Raw genomic sequence first — 16553 nt, 5'->3', positions numbered from 1 at the left:
TATGATATCACTTACATGTGGAATCTAAAATATGGACAAATGAACCTATCTACAAAACAGAAACAGACTCACAGACATAGAGATCAGACTGGTGGTTGCCACGGGGGAGAGGGGGAGGGAGAGGGATGGACTAGGAGTTTGGGGTTCATAGATGCAAATTATTACATTTAGAATGGATAAACAACAAGGTCCTAATGTGTAGCACAGGGAACTATATTCAATATCCTGTGATAAACCATAGTGGAAAAGAATATTTAAAAAAAGAATGTTAAAAAAAGAAGAAATAATAAAAGTGATAATTCATAGAGTTAATGTTGGTTACAGATTTGCACACAATTTTTGAACATCAAAAGACTATAAATTGGGCTTCCCTGGTGGCGCAGTGGTTGAGAGTCCACCTGCTGATGGAGGGAACACGGATTTGTGCCCCGGTCCGGGAAGATCCCACGTGCCGTGGAGCGGCTAGGCCAGTGAGCCATGGCCGCTGAGCCTGCACGTCCAGAGCCTGTGCTCCGCAACGGGAGAGGCCACAACAGTGAGAGGCCTCACTGTTAACAAAATTAACAAAAAGATTTTTCCCTTTCATCTTAACATATTTATTTGTCATTTACATGCTTTAAAATCCTCTCATTGTAAATGCACAATTCAATGATTTTTAGTAAATTTACAGAGCTGTGCATTTATCATGATGCTAAATTTTGGACCATTCCCATCATCTCAAAAGGGTTTCCTCATGCTGGTCTGCAGTCACTCCCTGTTCCTACCCACCACCCTCGGCAACCACTAATCTATTATCTGTCTCTATAGATTTGCCTTTTCGGGGCATTGCATATAAACGGAATAACGCAGTAGATGACTTTGGACCATGCAAAGATATCTCCGATATCTTTTTAGGTTAAAAACAATATGAATAAATGGAATACTCAGCAATAAAAAGGAACAAACTACACAATAAAATAGACGAATCTCAAAAGCAAGCTCGGTGAAAGAAGCAAGACCCAGTCTACATGCTCTATTATTCCACTAATGTGTTAAGTCTAGAAAAGGCAAAACTATGGTGACAGAAAGCAGATCACTGGTTGCCAGAGGCTGGGGAGGCCACTGACCGCCAAGAGGCACAAAGGAAATTTGGGGGTGATGAAAACGTTCTATATCCTGATTATGGTGGTGATTATATAACTGTATACATTTGACAAATCTCATTGAGCTGTACACTTAAAAATCAGTGAATTTTTTAAAAAATGGTGAGTTATATGTAGATTATACCTCAATAAAGCTGATTGAAATATTTATAATAGAGTAATTCTTGTCATTTTATATGTCTGTGTATACATTTTTAAAAGTCTAGAAAACTACACACTAAAATATTTTATATGTCTGTGTATACATTTTTAAAAGTCTAGAAAACTACATGCTAAAATATTAAACTACACACTAAAATATCAATAAAGCTGATTAAAATATTTATAATAGAGTAATTCTTGTCATTTTATATGTCTGTGTATACATTTTTAAAAGTCTAGAAAACTACACACTAAAATATTAAACTAGGGTTCTATTTGGTCAAATATGGGACAAGAGTTGAAAGGTGAATATGTTTAAATCCATGGGCTCATAATGATTAAAAAAAATTCACAAGTCATCCTTGTAAGATGCTGGGGAATCAACCCATTGTATTGAAAACTGGTAAAGAAAAGGGGAAACTAAAACACTGATGCTGCCTTTCTACAAACTGTTCCTCAAGGTCACTAAATAATTGACAAGAAGTCTGTCTTTATATAAAACGTCAAGTCATTAAATGCCCTCTCAGCATGGGGAGCCCATTTGTGACAGATTCTCCATTCTGTTGTCTAGACGTGTTCATGAGACAAGGTGCTGAGGCAACAGACTCTTTATAGGCCAATCCAAGGGCCCATTCCAGACCCTCTGACCATACCTGAAGGAGCTGCCCTGCTCTAGTAGCACTTGCTCTCACTCAGCTCCTCCAACCGACCCCATCTCTCCTCCCCCCATCCACTGTTGGTTCCAAAGAACTAAGGTGCAAGCTGAGTTAGGATGTACAGCCACCAGGACGTACTGTGTGGTTGATCCCCCTACTTCAGCAGAAAACAATTCATAACTCCTTTGAATTCAAACATAATCTCCACACTTAGGCCAACAAATCCCACGGAGATGGAGTAACCCCCATGTCCCATCCATGGGCCCCTGGAGCTGGGCAGCCACCTCCTAAAATGCAGACTTTGCAAGGCAAAAATCAGAGGGGCAGTTACTACCACTTTTCTCTTCTGGGGTGAAAATAACAATAATACAAACCAAAGGCTGCCAACAAATTCACTCAATCTCAAACTTATTTTAAAGTAAAAATACAAATTAAAAAAAAAACAAAAAACCCAAAGGCTGATTTGTTCAGAAGGGATGGTTATTTCTCCTGGGAGACCTGATCTAGTAGCTCATTTAAAAAAAAAAAAAGATGGAGAAATGGGTGAATCATTCCCTAAATCTGAATAATCACTTCAGTTATTCCAAAAAGTGAACTAAAGAATCGTAGAGAATGTGCCCTGTCCCAGGTTTAACAATCACATTTCCTGCATTTTTAAATTGTTATCGAATTTCTCTTGGGATGTAATGAGTCCATTCTCCCTTCACCTCACTTTCACTGTTTAAAAAAAAAAAAACAAAAACTACCTTCTACTTAGAAGAATTCCAGCCAATAAAGGTGGAAGAAATGATGAAACTAAAATGTAGCAATTTTGGAACTCTGAATAAAATAATGGGTCTTGACAATGACTATCAATGTTGCTAAAACATCAGACCATTGATTCTCAAACTTTCTTGTGCATCAGCTTCACCCGGGCAGTTGTGGAATCACGGATGGCTGGGCCCACCCCAGAGCTTCCGAGTCAGTAGGTCTGGGATGAGCCCAAGACCTGCATTTCTAACAGGTTCCCAGGTGATGCTGAGGATGCTGGCCTGGGGTCCACACTTTCAGACCCACTGTATTAGATGAAAAGCAGATGGCAAACTTTATAATGGATGGATCAGGCTCGCACCACCTATACCTACTCATTAACCTTAACATTGCAAAAACAAAGTCGATCAGAGGTTACGTGCCTCCAGAGGGGTTGCTCTAGGAAGTGCCACCACCACCAATGAAATATTCTTACAAAAAGGAAAATGGGGTGGGGTTGGGGGACCGAAGCCAACAAAGCCTCTGGATCTAACACGTATTTAAGGGAAATGCAGGGCACAGGGAACATGCCAAACAAGGCCACGGGCATGTGACAAAGCCCACAAGGTGGGAAAGCATAGGACAAATGACTCAGTTTCTTTAACAGGTAAAGTATTTTTAAAAAGGGTAACCTATAGATTAGAAAGGACTTTGGGACCCACAAAAGAAATGGGAGGAGGGTGGGGGTGAAATGATTGGCCTCATATGGAAGGTGAGTGACAGGAACCAAGGGGTACGTCATACTGTTCTCTCCACTTTTGCATATGTCTGAAAATTTTCATAATGAAAAAGTCTAACAAGTACAATAAAAGACAAACACTGATAGAGGCAGAGAAAGAACTCCCCTATCCTGTCAACATGCACATCCATACACGGAGCAAATCAGAAATAAAGGTACATTTTGCTGTCTTAAAAAGGCACGCTTTAGGGACTTTCCTGGTGGCACAGTGGTTAAGAATCCGCCTGCCAATGTAGGGGACACGGGTTTGAGCCCTGGTCCGGGAAGATCCCACATGCCGTGGAGCAACTAAGCCTGTGCGCCACAACTACTGAGCCTGCGCTCTAGAGTCCGTGAGCCACAACTACTGAGCCTGCACACCTAGAGCCCATTCTCCGAGAAGCCACCGCAATGAGAAGCCCGCGCACCACAACAAAGAGTAGCCCCTGCTCGCTGCAACTAGAGAAAAGCCTGCGCACCACAAGGAAGACCCAACGCAGCCAAATAAGTAAATAATTAAATAACTTTTTTTTAAAAAGCCACCCTTTAAATGGAAATCTTTGAGCAACTGAATGTAATTGTCAGAAAAATAAAAGTTTACTTGACAACCCCTCCGAAAAGAAAAATGGATGAGCTAATCAGGGAAATTTGAACACTGACTCAATATGTTTTATCCTAGGGAACTGGTTAAATTCTTTGGTGTGAAAATGGTACTGTGATTTCACCTATTTAGAGAGTCCTTTCCTTTTAGAGAAGTATTTCCTTTTAGAAGATCGTGAAGGGACTTCCCTGGTGGCACAGTGGTTAAGAATCCACCTGCCAATGCAGGGGACACGGGTTTGAGCCCTGGCCTGGGAAGGTCCCACATGCCGTGGAGCAACTAAGCCCGTGGGCCACAACTACTGAGCCTGAGCTCTAGAGCCCGCGAGCCACAACTACTGAGCCTGTGTGCCACAACTACTGAAGCCTGCGTGCCTAGAGCCCATGCTCCGCAACAAGAGAAGCCACCACAATGAGAAGCCCACGCATCACAACGAAGAGTAGCCCCCGATCGCCGCAACTAGAGAAAGCCCATGGGCAGCAACGAAGACCCAACGCAGCCATAAATAAATAAATAAAAAAGAAAATAATATAGTATTTATAGATGAAATGATAAACCTGGGGTTTACCTCAAAATAATCAGGGCAGGGAGGAAATTTTGGTGGAGCCAGGATCGGCCCAGTGTTAATTGCTGGAGCCTCATGATGGGGTACCTGTAGGAGGGTTAAACTCTTCTGTCTACTATTTCATGACTGACATTTTCCTTAAAAGGAAAGATATTACTACGCAAAATTTATAAAACTATCTTCTACATGTAAGCAATACCAATATCACACCACCTCCCACTTGGCTGTATGTCATACCCAGGACAGAGTTTTTTGAACACCAAACAGTGATACTTAACACTCCTGGCCTCCTCACAGGCCCTGGGCTAAATCCTTCACATGCAGGATCATCGAGCGACACCACCACAGCCTTAGGAGTTCTGTTTGATGGTCAGCTCCACCTTACAGACATGGAAACTGGGGCTCAAAGAGGTGAAGGAATCTGCCTGAGGTCACACAGCTAAAAAGTGGCAGAGCTGGGCTTCCCTGGTGGTGCAGTGGTTGAGAGTCTGCCTGCCGACGCAGGGGACACGGGTTCGTGCCCCGGTCCGGGAAGATCCCACATGCCGCGGAGCGGCTGGGCCCTTGAGCCATGGCCACTGAGCCTGCGCGTCCGCCTGTGCTCCGCAACGGGAGAGGCCACAACAGTGAGAGGCCCGCGTACCGCAAAAAAAAAAAAAAAAGTGACAGAGCTGGGATCCGAACCCAGGTCTGATTCGAAGTCTGTGCTCTTCTGTCTCCTACACAAGCCTGATGGGCTTGTCAGAAGCTCAGTGCAGTATTTGCAATCAATGAACCGACCCTTTAAGGCACCTAGCACAGTGACCGGCACATAATAAACATTCAAAATGGGACCCAAATCAGATGAAGTGAACTATAACTCCATACCGCGATAAGAACAAACCTCACAAACACTTGTGTGAAAGAAGGCAAACCCGAGAAGGACATACTGTGTGATTCTGTTTGCAGGCAGGACGTGAAGATGCTGTGAGCTCAGTTCCAGACCATCCCAATAAAGCAAATATCACAATAAAGCAAGTCACATGGATATTTTGGTTTCCCAGTGCTTATAAAGGTTATGTTTACACTATGCTGTCATCTATTAAGTGTACAACAGCATTATGTCGACTGTCTAATTATATCAACATACGCACCTTAATTAAAAATACTTGATTGCGAAAAAATGCTAACCATCATCTGAGCCTTCAGCGAGTCATAGTAGCAACAACAAAACCACTGATCACAGGTCACCATAACAAATATTGTAATGAAAAAGCCTTAAATATAGCAAGAATTACCAAAATGTGTCACAGAGACACAAAGTGAGCAAATGCTGTTGGAAAAATGGCACCGATAGACTTGCTCGACACAGATTTGCCATAAGCCTTTAATTTGTAAAAAAAAAAAAACAAACAAACAGTATCTGTAAGGGCAATAACACGAGGTGTGCCTGTATATGAGGTTCCAAACCAGGCAAATCTAACCTAAGGTGGTAGATGTCAGATGTTGTAACTGGAAGTGTAGGACGTGATGGGGGGGGTGTGGGGTTGATGTTCTGTCTCTTGATCTGAGTGCCAGTTACATGGGTGTGCCCACTTTGTGGAAATTCACCGGGCTGCATATCCACAGGGAGGTGTACTGTTCTGATATAAAGTACACTTCAATGAAAAAAAAATTTTTTTTCTTTTTATCTTTAATTATGGTAAAATACACATAATAAAATTCACCACCTTAAGCACTTAATTGTGCAGTTCGGTAGTATAAGTACAATCAATGAAAAGTTTTTGAATGGTAGCCGAGTATACTCAAGAGGGTGGGGAGACATGTTTTATTTGTTTAGGGCAGCATGACAACTAAGTGGGCTCTTTCTAATTACGATGTTGCTGAGTTGCCTTACAAATCAGAAAAAGAAAAGAAAAAGGCAAAAACTACAACAGAAAAATAAAAGGACAGAGGAATTCCCACTGCCACGAACCCTGCCTAATCTAGGACTCAAAAATGCAAAGAAGATCAAGCACAAAGATTCAGTCTCTATCCAGAAAAAGGAGAGAGGCTGGGTTGCTTCCCATGTCTTTGAAGCCTGACAGTCACGATGTGTGAAATCTGTTTTGGTCAAAAGAAAGAAGGAAAAGGGAAGAGGAGCTTGGCTTCACCCTAGAATGGCATTTCTCAGAGTGTGTTCCTTGGAACCCTAATCCCTCAAAATATTTGGGGTGGGGTGGGGCGGGATTCAGAGAGGTTGAGACACTCTTCAGAAATCAATTCTGGGGACTTCCCTGGTGGTCCAGTGGTTAAGACTTTGTGCTTCCAGTGCAGGGGACGTGGGTTTGATCCCTGGTCAGGGAACTAAGATCCCACATGCCTTGAGGCACAGCCAAAAAAAGAGAAAGAAATCGATTCTGTGGTCAAATCCATTTGAAAAGCGCCACACATCTACCCACCCCATCATTAAGAGGGAGAACTCCCATCGGGATATCCGAGGTCCTGACATCGGAAAGCTATTTCCCTCCTTTGAGCCCATGGCTCTCAAAAACATTTAGCCGCAGACCTCTTTTCCCACCAAACACTGATTAAATCCCATAGATTTGTCCTTGAGAAAATGTGGTGAGCCTAGCAAATTAATATTATTAATATTAGTAATCATAGCTGCTCCTCTATCTTATTGAATGCCAGCTATTAACTCATTTAATCTCCTCAAAAAGGCTACGAGAAGCACCATTACCTCTGGTTTACAGATGAGGAAACTGAGGCACAGAGAGGTTAAGTAACTTGCCCATCATGGCACAGCTAGTTATGGTGGAATCTGAATAAAGATATACTTTCAAAGTGATCTTTTCTGCTTTGTCTACCTTCTTTGAAATAGGGAGAGAACTTGAGGACTGAAAGAAATACAGACACACACGGGACACACCCCGCATCGGTCTGCAGCAACTTCAAGTCTCCAGATAACTTGGTTTTATTGCCGCAAGGACTTGCCTCAGCGTGCACCCAGAGCCTTGAGTTTTTAAAATTTGGGGTAGTGGACAATCAGACAAAAAGTGTCAGGTCAGACATTAGGTGAGGCACAGGGGGGAACGCAAAGCAGTTTGCAAGACGGCAGCAGTGATCAGAGAGCACAATTCTCCATGCACTGAATGGAAGGAAAACTTGGTCTGCACCTCCCTGCTGCTAGAGCAGGGTTTCTCTCAACTTCGGCACGCTGACATTTGGGGCTGTTGACATTTGGGGCTGGATAATTCTTTGTTGGTGGGATGAATGGTGGGCAGAAGCCATGTAGCAGAGGGGGAGTGGTGGGCAGGCTGAGAGTGGGGGGGGAGGGGGACTGTCGTGTGTAGTTTAAGGCCATTAGTAGCATCTCTGGTCTCTACCCAATAGATGCTAGTAGCACACCCTCCCCACCCCAGTCATGACAAGCAAAAATGTCTCCAGATATTGCCACATGTCCCCTGGGGGAAAAAATTGTCCCAACCAACCTGGAATGCCAAGTGTAGAAGGTCACATGGGTGGAGGGTGGGCACATGAGAGCAGAAAAGAGACAGACACCCAGACAGCCGAACTTCAAGGAGACTCCCCACCGACCTGGTTTCTTCCTCTCAAGTCTTCCTCCCCCACCACCCCCCGTCCAATGTCCTGCATCAGCTCTGAGAGCTGAAAGGACACCTTCAGGATCATTATACAGGACTGACGGATACTACCTACAGTTCATGATCAATGGCCTTAGCAACGCCTGACACTGCCGAGTGCGTCGGCTCCATACACAGTCCTGTATTCCTCACCAACGACACCCAGCTTCGTTCCTTGAGCGCAGACAAGCTGTTCGTTAGCCTCTGTAAGACCACAGGGTTACAATTCCCCGTTCTGCGCCGAACCTGCTGGGTGAATCTGGGCAAGTTATTCTCCCTCTCTGGGCCTTGTGCTTTTCATTTGGGGACAGAAATGTGGACGGCTGGCTAGCTGTAACATTTTTGTGTGTGTGTGTGTGTGTGTGTGTGTGGTACGCGGGCCTCTCACTGTTGTGGCCTCTCCCGTCGCGGAGCACAGGCTCCGGACGCGCAGGCTCAGAGGCCGTGGCTCACAGGCCCAGCCGCTCCGCGGCACGTGGGATCTTCCTGGACCGGGGCACGAACCCGTGTCCCCTGCATCGGCAGGCGGACTCTCAACCACTGCGCCACCAGGGAAGCCCCTAGCTGTAACATTTTATGATAACTGTGATTCCAGATCAAAGTGTTGAAGTTGAACCAACTGAGAATGTTTAACTATTTTAGCTTGTTTTAGCATCGGTTTTATTTTCCCCAGGGGAACTCAGGGGTAAAAGATCTTGCCCCTTCTGCTTCTGTATTAAAGGAAAATGAATAAAATACCCCAGAGCCCAAACAGTAACAGGATTTGCACATCATCAGGCCTAGTTAACAGCTTCCCTCAGTATTCTACTGCCAAGATTTTAGACCAGAGACACCAACCCAAATGTCCCTGGGGTCAGGTGAGCGATGCAAGGTGACCCAGGCTGGAGGTGGCTGGACAGAGCCCTCTGGTCCTGCCCAAAGAGCGTGGCAGCTTCTCAACTCCCGTTGGGGTGAGTGAGAATGTGGGCCCTGCATTGCCAGATTTCCAACAGACCCCGAAGTCTGCATTTAGGAATGAAATACCCACCCCTAAAGTTAAATCACTGCACATTTTGAATGCCATGCAGGCAAAATGAAAACCCTCTGGGCTTGATCTAGAACACGAACCACCAGCTGGCGGGAGCTCTGCAGAGGAGCAACTATTTCAAGGTCTGGCCCAGGTGTGGGAGGAGCCAAAGTGGAGAGGGAAGCAGGGAGGGGGTGGGCCCCCCAGATGCACCAGATCTCCAAGCCCCAAACTGTCCCCACGAGTAATCGGGACTCTAAATCTGTCATTAATAATAGGCACAATTATCACTGTGCTCTTTCTATTCATGGGATATCGGGCCAGGCAATCTATTATATACACCATCTTGCTATGTCTCCTAAGCGTTCAGCAAGGTGGGCATTATTTATTATTCCTATAAGGCTATGGAGGTCCTGGAAGATAAGTGAAAGTAAAGGCTTTTGCTTGTAAAAGTTGGAGCCAAGATCTGAACCCAGATCTGACACCTGATCTACTCTTAGCAAAAAGTCTCTTCCTTGCTTGAACTTCCTTGCATGGACTGGTCCCCGTGCCACTCCCCCACCAGCTGCACCCCCTTCTGATATCTGCCTAGCTCATTAGAATACTGTTTTTAAAGTACCTCCAGAAGGAAGTTCTTATAATCAGTAAAGCTAAATTATTTTTACCTCCCCAAGAGAACTTGGTTAGCAAGAGGTCTGGTGGCTCTCACGGAGGATGCTTTGAGGATTAGAGAGAACTAGCCATTTCTGGCCCTAAAAGCCCTACTGTGTCTTGTGTCTTGCAACTCTGGCTTACCACAACTTAAAAGAAATGTAGTCTCCTATATGCCCATTTGAAGTTTAAATTTACAATGTCTTTAGAGGACTGTTTAGCAATATCTATCTATTTTCAATGTGCATGCTCTGTAACTTAGCAAATCACATTGCTGGGAATTTATCCTACAGATAACTCATGTAATTAGACATAAATAGATACACAAAGATGGTCCCTGAAGTCCTGTTTATATGGTGGAGTGAAGCTGGTATGTTTCAATAAGAGGTTGTTTCAGTAAGATGCTATCCTTCCACATAATAGAATATTATGCAGATGATAAAAAGAAACATCACAATGTGCTGATATAGAAAGATGAAGATATGTAATCAAGTGAAAAAAAAACACCTAATTTACAATGCCAATATTCGTGCAAAAGAGGAAGATTTGACATAGAAAAGTTTTGGAAAGATGTGCAAGAATACATTAACCATGTTTATATCAATATCCAAAGATGGGGAAGAGCGGAGAGGTGGGGAAGGAGAAAGAGGGTCAGGAATTCTACCTGGAGACCAGGGAATGGCTATAATGACCCACAGGGGTCTCAGACACTGGCCCCTTCTGTGATTCTGTATCGTTTGCTGCATGCTTCACCAGCAGAGGGAAGGAAGTTCAAGCCTGCATGGGTGAGCAGGAGGCGAGCACTATGGTCCTTTCTCAGGGACTTGGATGAGGGCTGTTCCTCCTTAACCCCCAAATCACTGATGCAACTCAGAGACACCCAACTTCCCCCTGCAGGAACAACGGCAGCACTAGCTTCTTCCTCCATCATCTGATCCCTTACAAAAGTTTCTTCAAAGGCAACTATTCAAAACAGAACAAAACAAAAATTTCCTTCAAATTCCGACTTGGCCTTTTCCAAACTCAGCCTTTCCCCCATGGTGTGGCCATAGTTAACTGTGTTTAAAGGTCAGGGGTAGAGGGAAGAGACCCCTGGTAGCAAAAGAGTCACCGTGGAAGCCAGACAGGTTCCTCCCACTCACAGGTGAGCTCTTAAAGGATGCCCTCGAGACCCTAAATGAATTAAAAAAGGGCCAATAAACCTGGTATCAGTCATGTTCCTGACACAGGTGAGGAAGTGGGTCTATATTCGAGTGGAAGAAGAATAGGAACTGAGTTTATGAAAAGACATTACACAAAAAGAAAATTAAGGGCAAGTTTCTCTTTTACGGAAAGACTATACCATAGGGTTCCTGGTTCTGCCAAGTACCAGATGGGTTACACTGAGCAAGATCCTTTAGGTCTCTGGTCATGTATGTTATAAATAACCATCCACAGAAGTTCACCAGGGGCCAGACACTGTGCTAAATCCTTCATATGCATGATCCCCTTGAATCCTCCCAAAACGGCAATCCCTTAGGCTCTGCAGTTAGAAAGAGCTAGGTCTATAGAATCTTGTCTTCCTCATTGGCTAGTCGAGCTATCTTGAGCAAGTTATTCAGACTCCACATTTGTAAAACAGGGCCAATAATAATAGCATCCATTCAAGGGCTGTTGTAAAGACTTAGAAACATGATGCCTGTAAAGGATTCAGTGTGTTGTCCAGCAAAAGTGATCAACTAACATTAGCTATTCTCACGAGCCCCATTTTATAGATGGGAAAACTGAGGTTTGGGAAGGTCAACCTGCATGATTTCTAAATTTGCTTGTGATGTTCTCGGATTCCAGTGGACTTAAAATTGGATGTGGTTTTCCAGAAAAATCTAATGTGTACCCAATTTTAGAAGTACATGGTTGTGCCTAACAGCATAAAATCCACCTGTTTGGATTCAATACACTGAGGAAAAGAGAAGACAACTTTCCCACCCCAAAAATAAAACTTCCAAATAAGAGAGAGTAGGGAAAGGTAATCCCCCTTTCCTCCCAAATGTTTTCTCCTCTGGACTCCCCCACTTGTTCCCAAAGGGGAAGGACAAGGGCAAAGAAATCTCCAGAGGCATGACCAACAAAGCTGCAATACAAGGCTAATTTGTGAGGGGGCCCGAGGATGGCCTCATGGAAAACGCTACCATAAATGGGCATGTTTGCCTCAATCTCAGCCCTCACACAGAAAAGTAGGGATAACAAATCCATAACAAATACCTTGTACGGAATAACACATCTAATTCAGACATGATAATAAGATACACAGTGTTTACGAGCCCTAGAAGCTTCTCGAGGAAGGCCCGGCTAGTTCACGTTTTGGACTCTTGGGATGGCAGCCCACCTAATCTAGTCATCGGGCCAACTAGATGACCCCGCCACAGGGGACAAACAGTGCATTTTATTTTAAATTTGCAAAAAGTCAGTTTATGTTTTCTTCAAAGAGATGATAAGCACTTGCCTTACTGGACACATCTGGTCCCATCAGAAACCTGATTCCAACAGAGTTTTTGTTCATGGTAAAGAAAAAAGATGGCGGGGTCAGGGGTGTAGAATTAGCATCAGACAGACACAGGAATGGGATCCACCACTTGTTAGCTGTGAGACACTGGGCAAATTACTTAACCTCTCTGAGCCTCAGCTACCTTGTATACTAAACAGGCATCATAATGACTCCCTTAAAAGGTTGTTGCAATGATTAAATGAGATCAATTAAGTCAAACGCTGCTACAGTGCATGGCACGTAAGTGCTCTGTCAATGGTAGTTTATCTCAATGCGAAAGCACCAAGGAAAGACTGCATTTCCTTCCATGGATCTTCAATATCCTATTTCACACACTGCTATCTAATGACTTTCAGTTCTGCTTCTTTAAGCTCCTTCTCTGTATAAAATGGCCACTTTACAATTTAATCTATCTATTCTTAATACTGTAGTAAATGCTCCCTTTCTTGGGGTTTCTAAATATTTACTTTTACTTCTTGATAAGTATGGCTTTGAATGGTGCCTTTCCTCAAGCAGCCAAATCCCCACCAGCTCTCAGTGCAGACAGAGAACATACAACAGGCAGTAGCCACTTTCTCTCACTTTGCCCACTTAGTAGCACATGAGAGTAACATGTGTACTGGATGCTCTGCAGGAAATCCCAGCCCAATCTTAGCTAATGCACCTGCAGACTTTGTAAGCAAATGTGGACTCTGGCACCCTTCTGAGTATTTGAGGCCCTTGGGGTCAACCTGGATGAGATTTTTAAAAATCTGGAGGGGGGTGTGTGTCTGGAAGAAAATCAAGCTGTAATAAATAAACTGGATCATAACCAGCTTATCACTCAAGTGTTATCAGCAGGCATCCTCTAGAGTGAGGAAAAAACACTCCCCTTTCTGCCCATGTGTTTTTAACTGATATAATTAACAGAACTAAGCAAGCTCCACTGGAAGCCATACTTTGCCTGCCTATGTGATAGGAAGTAACTTTTCAGTGAAGCTCAGCTGCACCCTTTTTGTGGCCAGAATAAAAGAAGCCTGGCTGTTCAAGCCAGACCTCTGTGATTTCTAAGGGAGCACATGTCTCAGATTTGCCTCATAACAAGAATCATCTGGGGCTCATATATATAGGGAACAGTTTTTCTGAAGATTCTAGTGTAACTGAAGTTGGGCCCGGGCATTATTTTTAATAAGTACCCCCAAGGTGGTACTTATCATTGGTTACCTTGGGAGATGCTGGTTTGGGGGAAATCTAGGATGATGGGGCAGAGAGAAATGAAAATTGTGAACCCCCAGCCCCATAGTCCTTAAGAAGAGGTCAACAGATGCTCCTCACTGCTCCCCAGCCCCTGTAGGATTTCTTCTAGGATCCTTAAACCCTCTACTCAATTTCCCTTCCCCCACCAGGACCACATACTTACAGATCTCCAACTTGGGGGAGAGCGGAGAAGAAACTGGATGGAGAGCTCCTATCTGGCACACCTCCCAGGCAGGGGCGTCCAAACCTTCTCGCTCGCCTGGGACGCCTCTCTTTATAGACACGGAGCTGCCCGTGGGAGGGAAAGGGGAGGCGGTGGAGGGGGCGGAGTGGGTGTGAGTCTCGCGCTGCTCCCTCCGCAGCGCCACCTGCAGGGTCCGAAAAGCGCGGCTTTGGTCCAGGCCTCGCGCGCACCTGTCGCGGCGCCCGTAGAAGGGCGCACCCAGGCGGCGGCGCAGGGGGGAGCGGGGGGCCGCAGGGCTCCCGGGAAAGGCGCAGCGGGCAGAAGCGTTCGGGGCCAGTGTCTGACCCGGGTTCTGGGACAGTCACCGAGACTCCGGGTCCCTAAAGAAAGGGGTTGAGCGGCCGGCGTCTATAGGGGATGCTTGAGAATTTCTCCCTTGAGTCAGCTCTAGCCTCACGGGCTTTAACCGCTTCCTCCGCGTGGCGGGAACTGTGGGGGGCCCGAGTTGACACCACCTCTCCCCGCTCGCCATTTTTCTTCATCCCCCACTACCTGGAAAGGGCCTGGCCGTGCTGCGTGAAGGGTGGGGAAAGGGGATTTTTTGAACTTTGCAAAGTACAAGGCAAGACCCCCCAACTCTGCTGGGAATTGTGCAGAAAGGGGAAGTTTTTACTTTTCCCAACTTGGCATCCCCACCTCCACCCACAAGCAAAAAAAAAAAAAAGAGGCCCAATTGTTGTGACTTCAGGTCCTGGTGTGCCATTCGCTGGCTGTGTGACCTCAGGCAAGTCATTTCCCTTCTCTGAGCCTCAGTGTCCGAAGCTGAAAAGTGTGTGTGTGTGTGTGTGTGTGTGTGTGTGTGTGTGTGTGTGTGTTTGTTTGTGTATAATTACGTAATTTGCAAGGTGCATGTCAGGATCCAAACAGAATGTGGGTGCCAGGCGCTCTTGAAAGTTCTCTTCACCTGCTCCTCCCCGCCCGAAGAAATTCTTGAAAATGAAGCTGCCTGAAAGTTTTCTCTCTCTCCCTCCCTCTTAGTACCACTCCCTTACCCCGTGTCCGCCCCACCCCCTCCTGTGTGTCTGACACCGTGTCTCTCCATCACCGTTTCTGTCTTGTTCTGCCTTTTTTCTCTCTCTATGTCTCCGTCACTCTGCCCACCGCTGTCTCTTTCTGTCCGTCTGTCTCACTCTGTCTCTGGTCTCTGTGTCTCTGGCTCCAGATCTCCCTCCCTCTCTCGCTCTCTCCATCTCTCTCCATCTCTCTCCACTCTGTCATATGCACGCACACAGGCCATAAAAGGAAGCCGCGGCGGTGGGCTGGCCCCGCGCCAGGCCGGGGACCTGCGGGCAGCCGGGCGCCCCGCTCCCCGCCTGGCCCGGCTCCGAGGTTCCCGGCCGGTCCTCCCTACCCGGGCGGGCGGGAGACAACCCAAAAAGGGCAGGCTCAGGCTCCTTCCTGCAGGAATTCCCAGCGCCGCATACCAGCCCGGGGCTGCCGCTCCCCCTGACTAAATATGGTGCCGAGCGGCCTCCCGGAGCCCCGCGGAGGTTGAGGGGGTGGCATCCGAGACCAGCGGGGTGGGAAGGGGACCCTTCTGCTCCCGGCAGAGCCAGAAGGGGGCAGCCCCCAGTCCCCCGTGGGTCCCAGCTGCTTCCAGCCAGAGGGTTTACAGACAGGGTTAAAGATGTTGGAAGACCCTTACCAGGCTCTGTGCTTGGCACTCGCCCCAGTCTTATCCAACAAACCCTCCCCCAGCCACGAGGCCAGGTGATGGTGGGGCCTTTATTAATACCCCCATTTTGCAGGTGAGAAAACTGAGGCCCTGGAGGAGTGAAGGGATTTGCCTGAGCCCTCACTGGGTCCAGAGCCCACTGTTGCTATGATTCACTTCCAAGAGAGACTTTAAGGGGAAATGCCCAGGACAATTAGCCTTGAGGCTAAAGACTCCTCTCTGAGGTTAGATAACTAAGTTTGAATCTGCCAGTGCCATTTTCTAGCTATTTGGCCCTGTGCCTCAGTTTCCCTACCTGTAAAATGGGAGGAACATCAGTCACTTCTTCACTTCCCAGCTGTTTGTAAACAGTCCTTGAGATGATCCATGTAAAATGAACACAGTACACTGCTTCATGTTAGCTGCTATTATTCAAAACAAACATGAAACCAAGCAGAGTTGCACCAGGCCTGGGGGACGTCATAATGGTGAGGGCCTGTCCTGCCCTCTGTTTCCTGCAGGCTACCAGTCTCCTCTGTAGAGTTCTGCATCTCAGACCCTCTCGGTCCCTTCATCCCTCCAACATCTTGCCTGCTTTTCACCCCTGAAAACACGCAGGCCCAGCTCTCTACCCAACAATGGGCCTAAGTCAGAGAGTCAAAAACAGCCAGCATTCAGTTGGCTGGGACGTTAGGGGTTAAGTTCTTCAGAAAGTGATGAATGCACTGCTTCCCCACGTGCCTTTTAATGTCTGCACTGTAAAAGGAGTGGAAATCGTCTCTGCGTTAGTACAGAGCTGATGTGGAGCAGAGAATAGGAAGGGGGAAAAACTGAAGTTGATCATCCCCTTCCCATCCTGGAAAGATAACCCAGAGCAGGCCATCAGTCTTAACTTGCTGGCCTCAGAGTAAAAACAGGCACTTTTCTGGAGGCGTTAATGATATTCCAAAGGGGTGCATTTGATTCTTTAAAGAATTTGGTAACTTTTAAAAGAAAATAGTTATAATAAATTATCAATAAATGA

At 45.9% G+C, this 16553-nt stretch overlaps 1 protein-coding gene across 1 annotated transcript in view; it reads right to left on the bottom strand.

The window, feature by feature from the left end:
• The window catches only part of MYH11 (myosin heavy chain 11), a 119402-nt gene extending 105531 nt beyond the window's left edge, over window positions 1-13871 (bottom strand). Inside the window, exon 1 of the mRNA XM_082857252.1 lies at window positions 13795-13871. The gene's annotated coding sequence lies outside the window, so the exon portion shown is untranslated. The remainder of the gene's footprint in view (window positions 1-13794) is intronic.
• Window positions 13872-16553: the final 2682 nt, after the last annotated feature.

Source organism: Leucopleurus acutus (assembly GCF_964270905.1).
Source record: "Leucopleurus acutus genome assembly, chromosome: 16".
Classification (NCBI taxonomy): domain Eukaryota; kingdom Metazoa; phylum Chordata; class Mammalia; order Artiodactyla; family Delphinidae; genus Leucopleurus; species Leucopleurus acutus.
Note: the sequence above shows the minus strand (reverse complement) of the source record. Positions and strands in the feature narration are given on the sequence as shown.